Consider the following 19,286-nt stretch of genomic DNA (forward strand, 5'->3'; position numbering starts at 1 on the left):
TGAGCTGGCTCCCCATGTGAAGGCACTTGTTTCTAAGGCTCACAGATGACCTGAGTTCCATGTTCAGGATCTGCAAGGTGGAAGGAGAGAACTGACTCTGGGTACAAGTTGTCCTCCGACCCCCACACATACATATCACGCATAGATAAACTCTTTTAAGGCCCGAAATGAAGCTCAGTGGTAGAATGTTAGCCTGGCACACACAGCTCAGTTAGATGAGCACTGGTTAGCATGCAAGAAGCCTTAATTTCCATCTCCAGCACTGCATAAGCTTGATGGTGTATGTTTGTAATTCCAGCACTTGGTGGTGGAGGCCGGAGGACCAGAAGTTTAAGGCTATCCTCACTTACACAGAGAATTTGAGGTCAGCCTAGGATATACGAGACCCTCTTCCCCCCCCAAAAAAAAATCATCCAAGATGTTCATATTGGTACCATTTCAAAACCTTTCAGCCTTTACTGTTTGTCCCTATGGACACCTGAATATGTGTGGTACACACACACACACACACTAAAATAAACCTTAAAGGAGGAAGAAAAGCCCGCATCAGGCTGCTGGGCTGGATGTTCACCGTAAGGTCAGGACCCTTGCTCCTTCTGTGTTTCCACAGAGACTAGAACCTACAGGGAGAATGACCACCCCTAAGCTCATAATGAGGTCATCACACCAAGTACTCACCCACACCAGTGTGTCTCCGTCCTTGTCATCTTTACCTATTTTCATTTTGAGACAGGCGAGCCCTGAACTTCAGCCCGCCTGCATTTAGCCTCTCAAGTGCATCAAGCCCTTTTGAATAAAACATTTTCATCATAGTTTATTTAACCAAGGGGTTGGAGAGATGGCTTAGAGGTTAGGAGCACTCCCCGTTCTTGCAAAGGCGCCAGGTTTGTTGTCCAGCACCCAGATGGAGTGGTGTACGGAGCACAGAGGTCCTGTGTTCACAGATGAGCCAGAGGAGAACCTGGGAGTTTCAACACACAAACAACACACAAACCCTTTCAAACAAAGGGTTATCCTGCCAGAAACCTGGGAATTCACATGGTGACTTTCACACTATTTATCTAGCCAAGACCATGCTGGATCCTCCCCCAGACTCTTATCATAATCTTGTTTTTCTCTGTCAGCCTTAGAAACCATCTTTATGGAAGGTTTCACGTGTCACTTGGTAAAGAGTTTCGATGTAGTCAGGTCTGATACTTATTTAGCTTACTTTATGATTTATTGTGCACATGGGACTGAGTTCATTATCACCAGGAATGTTTTCATCAAATTGTGTTGTGCTGAAATATGCCTAAATTAAACTACTCAGTGTCAGACTCCTGACGTTTTAACCAATAGTGGCTTCTTAGTAGTGTTGAACAAAACTTGCCTCTCTGGGATCATTCTTCTGCTAGCTGCAGTGCTTGCAAACACTCCCCAGCGGGGGCTCACACGCACCTATAAGTCCAGGACCAGGGAATCTGACACCCTCTTCTGGCATCTCCAGGAACTGCACTCACATGCACATACCAACCCACAGATACACATATTGAAAAACAAAAATATTTTAAATAATAATAAATTATTTTAATAAAAACATAAACATTAAACTGCTTAAACACTCTTTATAGCATTGTATACTATTGTGGGACTTTGAATAAGAATGGCCCCCATGGGCTCATGTGTTTGAATGCTTCGTCATAAGGGAGTGGCACTACCTGGGAGGGATTAGGAGGTGTGGCCTTGTTGGAAGAAGCATGTCCCTAAGAGTGGGCCATGAAGTTTCAAAAGCCCAAGCCAGACCCAGAGGCTTTGGTTCTTCCTGCTGCCTGGGGATCCAGATGCAGAACTCCCAGCTTCTTCTCCAGCACCATGTCTGCCTGCATGTTGTCGTGCTTCCTGCCATGATGATAATGCGCTAAACCTCTGAAACAGTAAGCAAGCCCCAGTTAAATGCTTTCGTTTATAAGAGTTGCCATGGTCATGGTTCTCTTCATAGCAATAGAACTCTGGCTAAGAGATGTATTAAGTCTAAAATAAAATTTCAAAATAAATTAAAACTACAGAACCACTTGTTGAGGGGACATGAATACACCACACACCTGAGACCACATGGGGAATGTAACAAGGTCCTCACCTGTCTACCAACCAGGGAAGTGACAGATGACCTAGCAGGGGCATGGAACTTGCAAGGCCACCCAGCTGTAAGAAGGAGAGCCTCACCCAAGTGTCATGGAGGCAGAGTGGGAAACTTGGGCTCTTAATCCTGCCCAGCAGTAGACAGTGAAGGTGAGATGTGTACCTCCCTCTCCTGTGACAAGGTGGTGTCAGTGAAGTGCTCAAATAAATGGCGTCTGTCAAGGCAGACTCCATGAGTAAAACCCCAGGGGTTCCGTGAAAGTAACTAGCTCACTACATGAAAAACCGAGAACTTGAACTGAATGGACAAAGACTTTAAAGCAGCTACCACAGAACTGCTTCCATGTGCAGTTATACACATGCTTGTGGCAAATAACTAAAAAAAAAAAAAAAAAAAAAAAAAAAAGACAGGGAGGAAAGAAGGCATGGAGGAAAGAAGAAGGAAGGAAGAAGAAAAGAAAAAGAAAGCCCCAAGTAAAGAAGTAGATGATGTAAAAGAGGAGGAGGAAAAGAGGAGGAGGCAGCAAGTAAAAATGATGCTAGTAATTCAATACCTCTCACTGAAACTCCATGAATGGGCTATCATGGATGGATGGCTAAAAGGAAGAATCAATGAAGTGCTTATTTAGGGAGCAATAGTAATTACCTAACCTGGACAACAGTGATAGGTGGGTGGGTGGATGGGAAAAATGACTGAAGGAAGAAAGGAAAGTCATTAGTAATCCTACCAGACTACAACAAACATCAGAGGAGAAAGAGGTCAGGGCTCACAAGGTACTCAAAGAAACAATAGCTGAAACTTTTCACATTTGGCAAATGATGTGAAGCTACTGAGTAGAAAGTTGAAAAAAAAAAACTCATGCTGGGTAGTAGATACAAAGATATTCACATTAAGACACACTGCAGGCTTAAAACTTCATAGTATTAAACAGAAAAACACTCTTGACAGCAGAGAAACAGACACTGACCTTAGATGCAGAAACAACTCGGTCAACAGCTGCTTTTTTCATGGGAAACCTGGCAGAGGGAAGTGGGAGAGATTTCCTGAGCCAAAATGTCCTTCAAAAATGAAGGACAATGCTAGGTATTCTCAGATAAAAGAAAATTAAGAACATGTATCATTGCTGGGCGGTCAGGATGCACACCTTTAATACCAGCACTAGGGAGGCAGAGGCAGGAGGATCTCTGAGCTTGAAGCCAGCCTGGTCTACAGAGTGTTTCAGGACAGCAGGGCTGCACAGAGAAACCCTGTCTCAGAAGGGGAAAAAAAAAAACAAAACGCTTATCATTAGCTGATCGACCCTGAAAGAAAGAAATGGAAAATAGAAAAGAATCAGTCAAGGAAAGAATCCTGGAATACTGAGATAAAAAGAACAAACGCAGGGAACAAAAACAGGCAGGTCCTTCAATACTTCCTGTTCTTTCCAACCTGTGATGGTGGGCTGAGACAAAGATCGTAATACGGAGTTGTTGGAACTAGATCCACAGGAAATACTTAAGACTTAAATATAATGAAAGGAGCTTAACTGTCTGTATTTCCTCAACTGCGGGGGAACCAGAGTCGGGGGCGGGGGTCACTGACACCAATAGAAGTTGTATATATAATTTAAAGCCTGAAGTAGCTCTTAAAAAGCTATACAAAGGGGCTGAAAAAGATGGCTCGGAAGTAAAGAGCATTGGCAGTTCTTCCAGAGGACCTGCACCCACGTGGTGGCTTACCACCATTTTGTAACTGGTCCCAGGGAATCAGAAGGCAGCAATCATGCATGCTTTTCAAGTGTCTACAAAACATGTACCAAGACAGACCAGAGCTGGGTCATAACCACAAACTGCATCAAGACAGGCTATAACTGGGTCACCACAAACTGTACCAAGACAAACTACAACTGGGTCAAAATCACACCACCACAAAGCTGCAAATAACTGGAATCATACATGCTGACTTTTCCGATCATTAAAAAGAGAAGTTCAAGCCCAAAGAAAATACAGCATTCGCACAAATCAACGGCAGGGAAAGACAATTTGATAGCAGTAAATGCATGCATTAGAAGAGAGTCACATCTCAAATTGATAATCTAAGCTCTTTTGTAAGAATCCAGAAAGAAAGAAAAGAAGTAATAGCTAACAACAGAAAATAATAAAGACAAAAATCAGAGACTATGGACAAAAACAAGAACAAAGTATCAGTGAAAGAAACAGCCTTGTAAAAACGTTTGATTTTTATTAGATTATAATTATATAATTTACTTTTCCCTTTTCAACCTCCAAACCTTACCAAGTACCCCTTTACTCTCTTTCAAATTCATGACCTCTTTTTATTTATTTATAAGTGTGTATATGTGTATGGATGTATGAAGAGAGACAGAGAGAAGTTTTTTTTTAATTTTTCATTTATTTATTAGGTGTATGAGTGCTCTATCTGCATGCACACCTGCATGCCAGAAGAGGGCATCAGATCCCAGCATAGCCAGTTGTGAGCCACCATGTGGTTGCTGGGAATTGAACTCAGAACCTTGGGAAGAGCAGAAAGTGCTCTCAACCGCTGACCATCTCTCCAGCCCGAGAGCGTCTTAAAAGACTGGCTAGCAATGAAAAACATCTAGCAAGACTCACAGTAAGAAAAAAAAAAAGATAGTAAGAAGAAAAAACTAAGACCGGGACTGAAAGAACCCGCATCACTGTGAAGAATGGTGGACACGTACCTTCATTATCTCCTCCTGTAAGGGTTAATCCAGGGGGACAGGTCAGGGACTTGTCAAGGGGACTACCCCTAGGAAGGCAGGTTCACCTTAAAACACTGCACTCTTCCTACCCAGAATTCCTCTCCCCAGTGCAGTCAGTCCCCAGCAGCTGAGCTGCTGTGAGGCTGGCTGCGTTGGTCCCCCTTTCTACGTCTTCTGTCCTTTCAGCCGGTGGCCAGAGCATAAGTACTCTTTTAAACACCCTAACTGATGTTTCCTTGCTCTTTGTGAACGTCCCCTTTCCTGGTAAGGCTGCCTGCTGGCGGATGAGTGACCTCCATGACTCATCTGGAACAGCCCAGGCTTCCTCCTCCTCTCCCTTCTCCTCCTCTCCCTCTCCCTCCTCCTCTCCCTCTCCCTCCTCCTCCTCCTCTCCCTCCTCCTCCTCCTCCTTCCCCTCCTCCCCCTTCTCCTCTCAGGCAGCTGGAGAGTCCCAGGCAGCCCCCTATGGGCACTTTCTTTTAAATCCCAATAACTTGTCCTCAAGCTTCCCCTTGTGCCTGTTCTTAAATTCTTTTATTAACGAGACTAAGAACCCCAAGGGGGAGGTGTGTCTTTATTTCCCAGGTATGGTTTTTCCTGGAACTCCCCAAGATCTCTCTGCCTCTTAATTCTTTAACTGGAAGAGAAACGGACCACTCCTGCACCCTAGACGGCGCCTCTCCTACACATCTTCTGGGAACTAGAAGAATAATGGAACAATACAAATAACTCTACACTCATCAACGTGATAATGTAGACGAAAGGGACTTTTTAGGCCTGAATTACAATCCAGTCCATATGAAATACATATGCCAAAAAGCCCTGTAGCCATGAAGGAATGTAATGCATCATTTGAAATCCTTCAATGAAGCTTCAGGGCAGCTTGTTTTCAGTGGAGAAACAAGAAGGAAACCAACCTATGACTCAGGGCAAAGTGTCAGCTCCAAAGGAAACTCTGGTTCCAGAAACCCCAAAACGCAGTCCAAGTATCCAGAGATGAGCTCAGCCTGAACTAAGGTAGGATTTCTGCAGGTTAGCTAAAAGCCAACATTCCATGGGAATTCTTGAGGCCTGTTTCACTCTACCAAAAGCAATCATTTGTCTTTGGCAGAAGGGAGTTATGGCTAACAGTGATTCCTATTAGAATAACAAAGCTGAGCCAGCATGGTGGCACATGCCTATGATACCAGCACTCCGGGAGGCAGAAGCAGGCAGATCTCTGTGAGTTCGAGACCAGCCTGGTCTACAAAGTGAGTCCAGTACAGCCAAGGCTACACACAGAAATCCTGTCTCAAAAAGAAAAAATTATATATATATAATTTTATATATATAAAAGATATATAAAAATGTCCTCCAGGCTACTTCAGTATCACAAGTACTGTTACACATTCCAAAGTCCATGCTAGCATCTAGGTCCTTGGATCCTCCTCCCCTACCCTAAACTACCTCCAACTCATGAGCTTCCTCGGCCTGAGCTATACTCATTCTGCTTGTAACCCTGCTATTCTTGATAGAAGCTCTCTTTCTGCTCTTCTCCTGCATCTCTCAATATGTTTTCTCTGTTCTCTATCCTCTGGCATTCCTCTCTCTTTCTCTCTCTCCCTTTCTCTCTCTCTCTCATCTATAATAAAAACCTTCCCCTTAACTAGACTAAAGAGTGGCCATTTTATCAGCTAATACACAAAGCATAAGCCATCTCCAAAGCTCCTGGTGTAAGTGAGGGAGTAGTGAGATCACCACCTAAACCATTCTGTGGGTAGAAAGAAAGGTTTATTTGGGGACTTCAAACTTCCATGGCTGGGGCAGGATGAGGGGTTGAGCAGAGAGAATAGCAAAAGGCAGGAACTTGCAAGTTTTAAGGGAGTCTGTTGCAGCGGGAAGAGGCACTGAAGTTGGAGCAGCCCAGGAACTAAAGTAGTGGGTGGGGAAGGCTGATGGGCCAGAACAAGCCAGGAGATAACATGGGGACTTTGATCTGTTTGGGACCTGTTTGACTTACTACGGAGCTAGATGCCCCATTGCCAGAGGTAGCTGGCTGTACAGGAAGTGATGGCTTTTCCTAACAGAAACCTACTTCAGAAGATTTCTGAGGGATGCTTTAGGCTACTTATCTGCTCAAAGTTCTTCTGATTATTCAGAGTCCAGCATGAGCTGATCTGTATGTAGGACCCTGTTCAGAGGGCTGCCACTTTGGGGGTCCACTCTGAACCTAACATCTGGGACTACATCACCCTGTGCTTATTCCAGGAAAGTGGGTGGCCAAAATGTAATTTCTTACCAGACTATTGGATGGAGGATCAAAGTGGATGATGTTTAGCTTCATACAATCAGAAATACAACACCTCTTACGCTCTGGTGCCGTGAGCTGGTTACGTGTGGCTGTGTAAACCTTCAGAGCCACGCACAAATGATATTGTCCAGGGGCCTCCACCCAGAGCTACTCAGCCAAATAAATTCAAATTTACATTACAGATAGTCTGTGTTCCTTGTGTTGAAGTGGAAGAACGTTTTGCCTGTTCTGGTTAATCCATTTCCCCCAGGACTAACTTCAACACAAAAGCTGTGAAGGTGTTGGATAAAACCCACTTCCTGTGCTGTCTCTGCTTTCAGGCAGATTCCCTATCGCTGCACAGCACAGGAGATGGCTCGAGGCAAGTGAATCTTCCCACTCCACTTCTTTCTTGACTTCTCATGTTGGGAACAGAGCCCCCTGGGAAGTTTGTCAAGCCAGGCACACTGCTCTGATTATTAGGAAACAGGTTTCCACTGATAACAACCTCTGGATCTTGTTCAAGAGGTTAAACAAAAATGACAAAATTTTCTTTTTTATTTTTTTCCATTATTTGCCCATTGTGAGTTATATATTTTGAACTTTTGAGGCAAATACTATAAACTGTCCTCTCTTGAGATGTCTTTTTCAACATGCAGAATTTTGTGAAATTAGCACCCAGTGGGGAAACTCACCTTATACCTTGCCAGGGGCCACTCATTGAATTGTGAAATAGGTGAATGTGTTGATAAATGTCTCTTTGTAGGAGAATACTGGCTGATGAACTCAATTCTGTTTTTGTTTTTGTTTTAATTCTTCTATCCTGCACTGCTGACACAGGGTCATTGCTCTTTATTAGTCCCTACATTAACATTATCTAAACAGAAAGTTCTTGAACATCCTTCCGTAGCAATGAAACTTGGGTCTTTTGAAGCTGCCAGAGACATCCAAAAGGCCAGCTCTGGGATGGATCCTCTTCATAGAGCCCGAGGATGGCACTTTGATCAAACATCGATGGTAAGATAATGTAAGAATGTGGATGTAAAAACACAGCTCTTACCTTAAAGGGAATAAGAGATTATTTATTCTGGAGCCATTTCAAGTCACGATGGTCCAGGAACACAGATTTAAGTTACCCCAGATTCCACATTCCATCATTGGAAGCAGCTTCAGAGTTTTACTGAACAAAGAAAGTCAGACATTTAGGCGGGTTTAAAGTACATTGTTGGGTACATCAGAGCGTGGTTAGATCAAGATGGAGGAAGCTCTTCCATAGGCGTCAGGTGCTATAGGATGATGGTCTTAGCTTTTAGGTTGGTAGAAGCTAGTCATCTAATAAACGATAGATTCCAAAAGGGCTTTATCTGTTAGTCACAGGATGTTAATGCTGGCACAGAGGTGGGCAAGGAATGGCTATTATAAAGATAAAGCTGGCCCGAGATACGCTAGCCTCTGGATACTCAGCATTCCAACCTTCCCACCTCACGTCAGCTTTAATCACTTTGCAGACACGGATTCTTTCCAGGAATTATCATTCATGAGAACATGACATCTTTGTGTCTGGGTAACTCCGGAGAAAGAACAGTGTGGGACAGGAAAGTTAGCTTCTCCTGTTCCTTGAATAACCCCTGGCTATGTATTTCCTGATGCTTAATGTGATGAGAGAAAGCTGTATTTCTCTCTCTGCTATATCTGCAGACTCGTTTATCTATTTATTAATTTTTATGGTATATGTATGTGTGTTTGCTTACATGTATGTGTGTATGCAATGCTCATGGAAGCCAGAGAGGGTCAGATGCCCTGGAATTGGAATTAGAGATGGTTATGAGCTGTTATGTGGGTTCTGGGAATTGAATCCAGGTCCTCTTCAAGAGTAGCCAGTGATCTTAACCACTGAGCCATCTCTCCACAACCTAGGAAATAGGAAAGTTAAAATTCATGGTAAGAAAAGTATGCAAAGCTTTTGGTACCACATATATCTGAGAGGTACAGTAAATAAACTACCAACATGACTGACTGTTCTATAGTATGGTTAAGGCTTTTATTGTAGGTTTGAGAGAGAATGGCCAGAGATATATGGAAGAGTCCAGAGCAGAAGAAAAAATAAACTGGACATGGCCAGGGCTCTCTGAGAGAGGGGGGAGAATAGCAGGAGATAGAAATTAGAGAGAAATTAATGAGAATAGCCAGAAGTGAGAATAACTGGGCTTTAAGAAGGATGAGTAGCTAAAGGGAGGGAAGCCCAAGTGAGCTGGAGGGAGTTAAGGGTGGGGGAGGAGGTGAGAAGGGCTAGGATGCTACAAACATGGATGTGGAGATGCGTAATGGGTGCTTGTGACCCTGAGGGAGGCTGGAGGCACATTAATATATGCAAATGGTTTTATTCTTGAATCTTGAGCAAACAGTCACATTGTTAACACAAACCTCAATCACCACTCCTATGGAGTCACAGTTACCTTACTATTATTTTTTTTGTCTGTTTGTTTAGGTTTTTTGTTTGTTTGTTTTCCAAACAGGGTTTCTCTGTGTAACCCTGGCTGTCATGGAACTCACTCTATAGACCAGGCTGACCTTGAACTCACAGAGATCTGCCTGCCTCTGCCTCTTAAGCACTCCCCATGGAAGAGACGCTCTTGGGACCTGAGGGTAGAGAAGGTGAAGGGCTGCTCTTAGGGGCTGGGTGGAGGGAGAGTGGAAGGGTCCCTTCTCCAAAACCCCTAGGGACTGGAAGGAGCATCGAGAAGCAGCCTTTCCGGCCTCCAGCATACTCAGCATAATCCCCAGCTCAAAAAATCTTTTTAATGTGATTGATTTAAAAAAGAAAAAGAAAGAAAAGAAAACAAAAAAACAAACAAGGAGACATTTTAAAAGTTTACTCATTTATTTGTATGTGTATGAGTGTTTTGCCTGCATGTATGTATGTATGTTCACCACATGCATGCCTGGATACTCAGAGGCCACTAGATCCCCTAGAACTGGAGTTACAGGCACTTGTCAGCCAGCATGTGGGCTCTGGGAACTGAACCTGAGTACTCGGCAAGAGCAGCACATCCTCTTGACGACTGGACCATCTCTCCAGCCCCCATATTTTACATTCCCCCCTTTGGTCCCAAGCCTTCACCTTTTGGTGTGTTCTTCGCCTACAGCACATCTCAGTTTGGGTTAATTATTCCAAGTCCTCAGTAACTTTAGTGGTGATGGACTGGAGATACCTAGGAAACTGGTAAAGCATATTTCTTGGGATTCTCATAAGGTGACCTCCAGAGAACAATAATGCGGGTATGTAATTATAATATTGCTTAGGTTGTGGGTCTGGGAACTGAGTAGAAGACCTACCTTCACTGTGGTGGCATCCTCCAATAGAACCGAAAACTAGGACAGGTAACAGCATGTGTGCTGGCTGGGATGCTCTTGAGCAGGTGTAGTTTTGGGATGCTGACCCCTGGGAACTTGGACCTTCAGCCCTCCAGGGTTGCATACACCCTCAGCTTTTGCCTTCGGTTGCATCTCAGGTCTGCTTGTTTTCTGAAGCTTCCAGGTTTTAAAACTGGAATTTCTCTAAGTCTTCTCCCTGCAGGCGAATAGTCACTGTAAGGACTGTTCAGCCTCCAATCATGGAAGACAATCTAATAAATCCCCTTTTATTAATTAATTATAATATTGCTTATGCTCTTCTGGAGGACCACTGAACAATTTGGACCTGCCACGTGCTGTGGCATTCACCCAGAAAAGTGGGCGGGGAAATCACACTCTCTGAAACACCCTTTGGGAAACACTACCATTGTAGTTTCCACTCGCTCCGTTGTGACCTGACAGGCTCTCTAGTCATCTTAGACCTCATGAGGTTCTTTTGTGAACAACCAACACTCCTTCAGAGAGGATCTGGAAAACCTCAAAGTAGGAATTGATCACCTGTCCTAGGCCAGATTCCTCAAACTGGAACATCCCAGCGTGAACACACAGAGCTCTGTAGCAGCCACTCCCGTCGGGCATTCCTGAAACTACTCACAACCCTGGACAGTATGCTTAAGACTACTGGCCTAGAGAACTGGTTCCATTTTCCTCTTTTTCTCCCAAAAAATTCTTTGATCTTACAACCCAAGCTTTCAAAGCACCTAATTGTCAGCTAACTGCCTCTGGAGTATTTCTACAATAGCTGAATCCTGTTTCCTTTCAGGCCATGTGCAAAGTCAATATGGAGTGTGGAAAACATTATTTAAAGCATAGCGCTGGTTTCTCCATTATCTTCACTACTTACAAAAATAGCATACCCTCTGTCATCTTGAGCAAGAACTGTCACACAGCTCTTCTATCTGAACTGGACCACATGACTGTGCAACTCTGTTGGCCTTTGATTACATAGGTCTAGTATAATTAGACTAGTCTGTAAAGGATATGGGCTTGTTCTGACTTTGTGCCGTTGTGAGTCGGTGAATCATAAAACCACAGAATGATATACTTTTGTCAGCGGTGGAGGGGTTAGATGTCCTCAAGACAGAATCATCTCATCGAGAGGGAAGACAGTTTTCTTTAATACTACAAGAATGGCTGGAGAGATGTCTTACTAATTAGGCCCTGACGAGGGATTCAGGTTCCACTCCCAGCACCCACTAGGTGGCTCACAATCACCTGTAACTCCAGTTCCAGGGAACCCAGTGCCCTCTTCTGACTTCTGAATGCCCAAAGTGCACAAACATGCGTATAAAATGAATATAAATATAATGCCACAAGCCCTGAACTAGATTTTGATGCAGAAATTTCTCAGAACTCCAGCCGCTGCAAATCATTCATACTCATGGGAAATGATCAGTACAGCAAATTTTAAGATTTAAAATGCAATGATTGATTAAATGGCCTATACGCTTAAGAAATATGGTAGCAAAAAGAAAAGGAATTTGATAGCAACCAAGACAGCAGAAGCAAACAGTCAGTTCATACTTACCCCCACACATTATAGTCCACTATGACAGGACTTTACATAATCTGTCATGCTTTCAGTGAGCATGTGACGCTTAACAACATGTTGTTAGTTACAATGCATAAGGATCCTTTCCCCTGTGGCTAACCGCAGTTAAAACATTGGTAAAATAACCAACGAGAACTTCAGCCAGAGATTAAAGGCATTAAAACAGAGCAATAATGACAAAAACACTTCCTGACAAGAAGGTTATTAAACCACTAGAATGGCTTACCACAGAATGGGCTCTTTATACATGCCAAAGTTATTTTTTTTTTCTTTATTCAGAGTCTATTCAAGGAAATGTATCAGCAGACAATGAAGACTTTTCTCTCTTTGTCCCAGTAAATTCATTTTCCCCTACTTCTGAGGGTGATTACAAGCATTTTAGAAAACCCGGAGGTAAAATCTCACCCATAATCCCACCAGACTAAACATACATATAATTAGTACTTGAGCATTGTCCATTTTTTTCCCTGTTTTCTGTGTAGGCATATTCATTTTGTGTAGCTTTGTTCGTGGTATAAAAACATGTTTTCCAGAGCCAACTAAAGCAAATTCATCATGAATGGCAAGTAATGCTTATTTAAAATATAGATGAAAATCAACAAGAAAGCAACAGATACGATTTTCTAGATCATTCAAAGGGACGAATCAAACTAAAATACATGTTAATGTTGGTATCCGCAGAGAGCTAGATTGTAATGCAACATTTAACTGACTCCATTTAACTGACCTTTGCTTTTGGAAAAATAAATGAGAATTTGGCTCAAAAAAAAAAAAAAAAAAAACAAAACATGTTTTCCTGTCCTTTTCACTGACTAGGACATAGCCATTTCTTCATGTAAGATGTGAAACTCAGATAAGGTGTGATGAGATATTTTTCTGATGCTGTCATGTCTTTTGCTCCCCCACATGACTCATGACCTGGTGTCCCTTTGGGGCTACAAAACACAGAAGTCTACCATCTAGGTGGAGTCAGCAATGCCCAGGTCTGAGTGTGAAAAGAAAGACACCGGGCCTGGACAAATGGCTTAGTGGTTAAGAGCACTTGCTGCTCTTCTGGACGACCCAGGTTCTGTTCCCAGCACACACAGGGCAACCTATAGCCATCCATCTCTCCAGCTTCAGAGGATCCAGTACCCTCTTCTGACCTCTGTGGGCACGAGGCATGTATGTGGTGCACATACGTATGTGCGGGCAAACATACACATAAAAATGGGTAAATCTAAAAATATAATAAAGACACTGAAATTCCCTTTCTGAATTCAAAGGGGATGTCCAGATGTGAAGCCACAACAGGAAATGTGGAATCAAATGTATGCACAGAAGCTGCTTTCCTTTTTCATCCCTCAAATCCAGAGGTAAAAGTTCTTCCCAGATGTGCAGAGGGTGGGGAAGGAGGTGCGTAAACAGACCAGCTTCTGCACACCCCTATGCTTAGCTCTGAGATGCACTGGGTGAGAAGCCATTGCTGGCAATCGAGCGCCTCCTGTCAGGAAGGCTTGGAATTCTAGAACAGACTAGAACATGTCTGAGGAGCCTGCTGGAAAGCATGACCATCCCACCAAGTTACAGAGGAGTCCAGAAAGAAAGAAGAAAGTGGCAGGGCCTGTCAGATCCAAGCTTCCCATGGGGGGAGGGGAGAGCTCTAGAACAAAGGTTTTTGTGCATAAGGCCATGGGAAGGACTCTAAAGTGAGCAGGTGGGCTTTATACAATTTAAAAAGGGACGTACTCATGCCAGGTGAGTGCACTGACGTGACCCCATCTAGTAGAGAGACCCCATTCCTTCTATTGCTTTTTCCCCCTACAAGGTGAATGTGAGCATGTGTATACTGAGGGCGTAGGGGTGTGGAACACTTGAGCAGTCCGAGCAGAAGTGCCAGGTACTGGGGCGGTGGTGCTGAGGAATCTGGTTACCCAGCCTGTGCAGAACTTATGCAAAGGTAAGTTTGAGTGACTGCCTCCTACTCAAACAGAAGGAACCCTCTGTCTCAGGCATTCGCATTTCCGGACTCCCCAGGTCGCTTATCAACCATGGTTTGCATACACGTATAGCAAACAGTTAATGTGTCCATGTTCTCTTGAAATTTAGAATTCTCAGGTCTTGCTACATCGACGGCAAACGTGTCAACAGAAAATGGCTCGAGAGCAGCGGTTCTCGACTTTCATAATGCTGTGACCTTCTGATATACTCTCTCCTGTTGTGGTGACCCCAACCATAAAATTATTTTTGTTGCGACTTCATAACTGTGATTCTGCTAGAGTGAAGAGTCATAATGTAAATGTCTGATATGAGGGATAACGGATCTACGACCCCTGTGAAAGGCTGGTTTGAGTCCAAAAGGGTTGAAACCCTCAGTCTGAGAACTGCTGGCTAATAGAAAAACAAAAACAAAAACATTAAACAACTTTAAATTCCTATCCCAGGTAGGTATTCAAATATTTGTTGCAGGGATGAATGTAAGGGCGATAGAAAACAATAAATTTTATTTGCAGTCAAATGATTACATCTTGTAGGGTAATGAATCTAGTCTATGGAAGAGTGTTCCCTGAAATAATATTTTTCTGCCTCAACAAATGAGTTTATCTGAATATTTGTCAACTCACAGCTGCAAGCTACATACATTTCAAAAATAACAATTCCCAAAATAGGGATAGTATGGATGTAAAAACAATGATTTCAATCAAAGACTGGTGTGTGTGTGTGTGTTTGAGAAGAATATATATCTTGTACTCACCCTCTGTGGCATGGGAATTTGTGAAAGGAAAGTATTCACTTGAATTGGTGTTGAAGCAATTTATGGGTTTTTTAATTAACGTATTGCATGCGGTGCTAGAAATGGCTCTCGGATTAATGGTTCCCTGACATATGGAGGAGATGTCTGCTGAATAGCACTCTGGTAAATGGGCGCTAATGGATCCCGTTGGATATTGAAAACATTAGGAAGCCTGACGTGCGTTATCTACCAAGTGGGGCAGAATACCTGACGCCTTATTTGTAAGAATTAAAAATAACAGTGAGAATGCGAATATTACATATGCTTTTGTTTTGTTTTTTAATTGTTTGCATTGATTCGTTGGGGTGGGAGGGCGCACACACCTCAGCACACAGGTGGACGTCAGAGGGCAGCTTGTGGTAGTTGACTCTCTCCCACCACGTCACATCTGTCCCAGGACCCAACTCGGGTCATCAGGCCTGGCAGCCAAGGCCTTTACGCGTGAGCCATATGTTTTTTATATAGTGATGTTTTAGGAGACTATGTAATGATATAGAAAGATGTTAGAGCAAAAACGGCATAGAAGACTGTCTGAAGCAGATGGACTCTATTACCTCATCTTTGGTTAAGATGAGTAACGGCACACATGGGAAAAGAGCATCAGTGAGGAAGGGCATGTTTAGGATTACCAACGATTAATGGGCTGCTTCTTCATTTTGCTTTAAAACAGTTTGCATAACGAGGATACTGTTAGATTCGTGGATGACTTTTAAGCTTGGGCCGATTCGGCTGCATAGTCTTACGGGGAACGGATCTTCTCCTGTTCTCACAGTTGTTAAAAGATAACCTGTGCTGCTTTTCCTTCTTGATGGGAGGCACTTAGTAATGACACCAGCTTTCTACAAGTCCTATTGTTCAGGCATCCAGCAAGGTGGAGTTGGGTTCGAGCTATTTTGTGTTGCATACAAAAAGTGGCCACAATCCTTCCAGGAAAGCAGTTTCTTAACATATGGCCAAGCATGAGGCAGCAGGTGTTACAGAATCCCACTGGCGTCCACACAGCCAGCAGACATCTGTGAGAAACAGCCTGGCAAATCCTCCCGGCAGTGTGACTCACCACTATCTTTTTGTAGGTGATTAATAATCCCTATTTCCATCCAAAACACGTTTCAAACATCTCTTCCCTCCCTTCTTCCTTCTCTCCCTCCCTCCCCCTTCTCTTTTAGGGTGATGCTGGTGGGGGGGGGTGGCAATCAAGACCTCACACATGCTAAGCAAACACCACACCCTCCATTCCTGAGAACAAATGTGAATAGCAGTGATTGTTACACATGAAACAAAACAAAACAAATCAAAACAAAACCCTCTACCTAGTTCAGCCTCTGCTCTCGCCAAACAAAACAAGAAAACACTGCTCTGAAACTTTGATTCGGAATGAACTTCTTCCATTTAGTCAGGAAAAACCTTTGCCTAAAACTGCATTGTCTTATGAACAGTCTTGAGTTTTCCACTTTGGTTCAATTTTTAAGAATCCATCTAGTATGTTCCCCTGGGCATCAGTGCGGACAGAGAAGCATAGCCAAATGGGCGCTTTCTCTCAGAATGGGTGCTTATCTGGCCTTCAAGAAACAAAACAAACAAAATGAGATGGGTCATAACTTTTCTTACGCTGTTTGATACACATTCTGCTTATCAAACGCACAGTAAAATCACCAAGTAGTATGTGAGAGAAAGTGTTCATAACGCCCAGGGAGGGAAAATGGTAAAATCTATAGTAAATAGAAGCCAGACCGATGAAAGAGAAAGCACTTATAAAAATGGGGCCAAGAACATAAACAGGTATGTTTCAAAAGAAAACTCAACAATAAAACATACAAAAGCAAGTTCTGCCTGGTAGTAATTACAAATGCAAGTTGCATATTGCAAATTGCCCCAGTAAAAACATAATGCTTCCCGTCCTACCTAGGAAACCTTGCAATACTGGCCTAGGAAGGGATGCAACTTTCTATTGGGAGTATCAATAGGTACAGCCGTGGGGGAAAAGTTGGCTGCACCTCTGAAGGCTGAGGGTGTCCTTGTGCTACAGTGGTTTTACTGCACGAGGCATAAGGAAGAATAGAGTTTTTGCTACATCACAACTACGAAAGACAAGGAATAATACAAAAGCAGTCCAGACTACAGAGACGGCTCAGCGGGTACAGGGGTTTGCCGCCAAGGCTGATGGCCTGCAGTCTATCCCTAGGACCTATAAAGAGAAAACCAACTCCTGAAACCTGCCCTCTGGTCTCCACAAGCGTGCTATGGCCAACAGACATAATTAAGTAAAAATATAAACTAAAACCCTAATGAAACACTAACTCTCCATCTGCTGGAAATATGAATTGATTGTTCATACAATGGATTCCGTAAAGTGAGTAAAGCATAGTGCATATACCCTGTAGGACAGATTTCAAAATATTTTATTAAATCAAAATGAAAGTCAATCCCAGCTGACTACATTAAAGATGATGAAGTGTGCATATAATTTTACGAGCACAAAATCATGTTTACGCACACAACGTGCATACACAATGTGGTCAAAGCATAAACCTGTGCGGTGATACACAGATTGAAATGGCTCTTGAATGGAAGCTAGTTTTACATATGTTCATAGCGTTATATATTTATCTATTTACTTAGAAAGAATATCTGAGGCAAAGATGGCAAAATGTCAACATCGTTTAAATTCGTATAATAGGCAAGTGATGACATTGTCATTTTCATATATTTGAAATAGTTAACGATGTTAAGTTCAGTTAGGCGACTAATAGAGAAAACACTCAAACTGCGAGAAGAAATAAAAACGCAAGACACAGGGGAGCAGTCTGTGCGGTTCGGGTTCACCGCTAGGGTTAATTTTGTCCCTAGGATTGCTTTCTGATGTGACAGCAAGCTCCAATTAACCTCGAAGAACACCTGTCTCCACGATTTTCCTGGTTGGGCACACGATCGTCCTCATCCCTCAGCGCGGAGTGACAGTCGGAGATTTCCGTCCTCTCACACAGGTCAGCGAGCTTGGTTGGTCTGTGTTTGTTCTGTTTTCTGTTGTTGTTTTACGTGCATAAAGGCATTGTCTTTGACAATGTGCTTTTTGGGACCGTGGATTTAAGCTATCTGTCTGACTCCTGGAGCACGAAGGGCCTGGGCCCAGATCTCTGATTAGGATGCAAACATATATAATAAATCCAAACTGATGGAGGTCTTTCTGCCATCACGGTTGCCAAGTGGCTCGGTCCATTGTGACGCTAGTGAGTGGGGATTTAGGCCCCGGCACCATAGGAAACATACTTCTAGTAATTTGGGTATTCTCTTTATTAATAACCTAAAATTTACTTTAATCATCAAATATTACAAAATAGCTTGGGCATTGGGCTAACATTTTAAATTTTCTCTCCCCCTACCTCTTTCTTTCTTTCTTTCTTTCTGTCTGTCTGTCTTTCTGTCTTTCTTTCTCTCTCTCTCTCTTCTTTAGACAGGGCCTGACTCTATAGCCCCAGCTGGCCTGGAATTAGCAGCTCTGTCTGCCTCCTAAATGCTGGGATTAAAGGCATGCACCACCACACCTGGCTTTACCATACCAATTTTAAAAATATTACTTCATGTGTACGGGTGTTTTGCACAAATATAGACCTGTGCATCACGTGTGTGCCATGCCTGCAGAGGGCAGATGAAGACACTGGATTTCTGTAACTGGAATAGTTATAGTATCAGCTATTCAAGTAATGTTTATGTTTTAGGACTCTTTCTGAATTAAGCCCTCTGACACAAAAGAGAATGGAAGAAAAGAGAAGTCATGGGTGGACTGAAGTCAGGATAGTCCTGAAAGTATCAGGTCCAGTTTGTGTTCACACATATACTGGTTTTTCCAAGCAGGGTTTCTCTGTGTAACCTTGGCGGTCCTGGGATTGCTTTGTAGACCAAGCTGGTCTCAAACTCACAGAGAGTCACCTCCCTCTGCCTGCCTGAGTTCTGTTACTGCAGGGGTGTGACACTGCACCGGTTTTGTATTCTCATGTTAGCCTCTAAGACAACGGTTCTCAACATGTGGGTTGTGACCCCCTGGGTGGGGCCAACAACTGTTTCACGAGGTGGCCTATGAAGTATCCTAGATATCCGATATTTACGTTATAATTCATAACAGTAGCAGAATTAGTTATGAAATAGCAACAAAAATAGTTTCATGGTTGGGGTCACCACAATAGAAGGAACTGTATAGAAGGGTCACAGCATTGGGAAGGTTGAGAACCGCTGCTCTAACAACCACAAGATGCGGTGAACAAGCAAGTGAGATCTTAAGGAAGTGTATTTGGAGTCAGAAGGCTGCTAATGGCAGTGAGCCATTGTTTCAGCTCTCTCTCCAGCTCGTTCTCTTCCAGGCAGCAAGGGGAGTTATGCTTGGTAACGAGGCAGAAGAAGAGGCTTCAGATAGCTCACTAAATCAATAAATCAATATCTAAT

The sequence above is a fragment of the Meriones unguiculatus genome, chromosome 3, assembly GCF_030254825.1.
Source record: "Meriones unguiculatus strain TT.TT164.6M chromosome 3, Bangor_MerUng_6.1, whole genome shotgun sequence".
In the NCBI taxonomy this organism is placed as follows: domain Eukaryota; kingdom Metazoa; phylum Chordata; class Mammalia; order Rodentia; family Muridae; genus Meriones; species Meriones unguiculatus.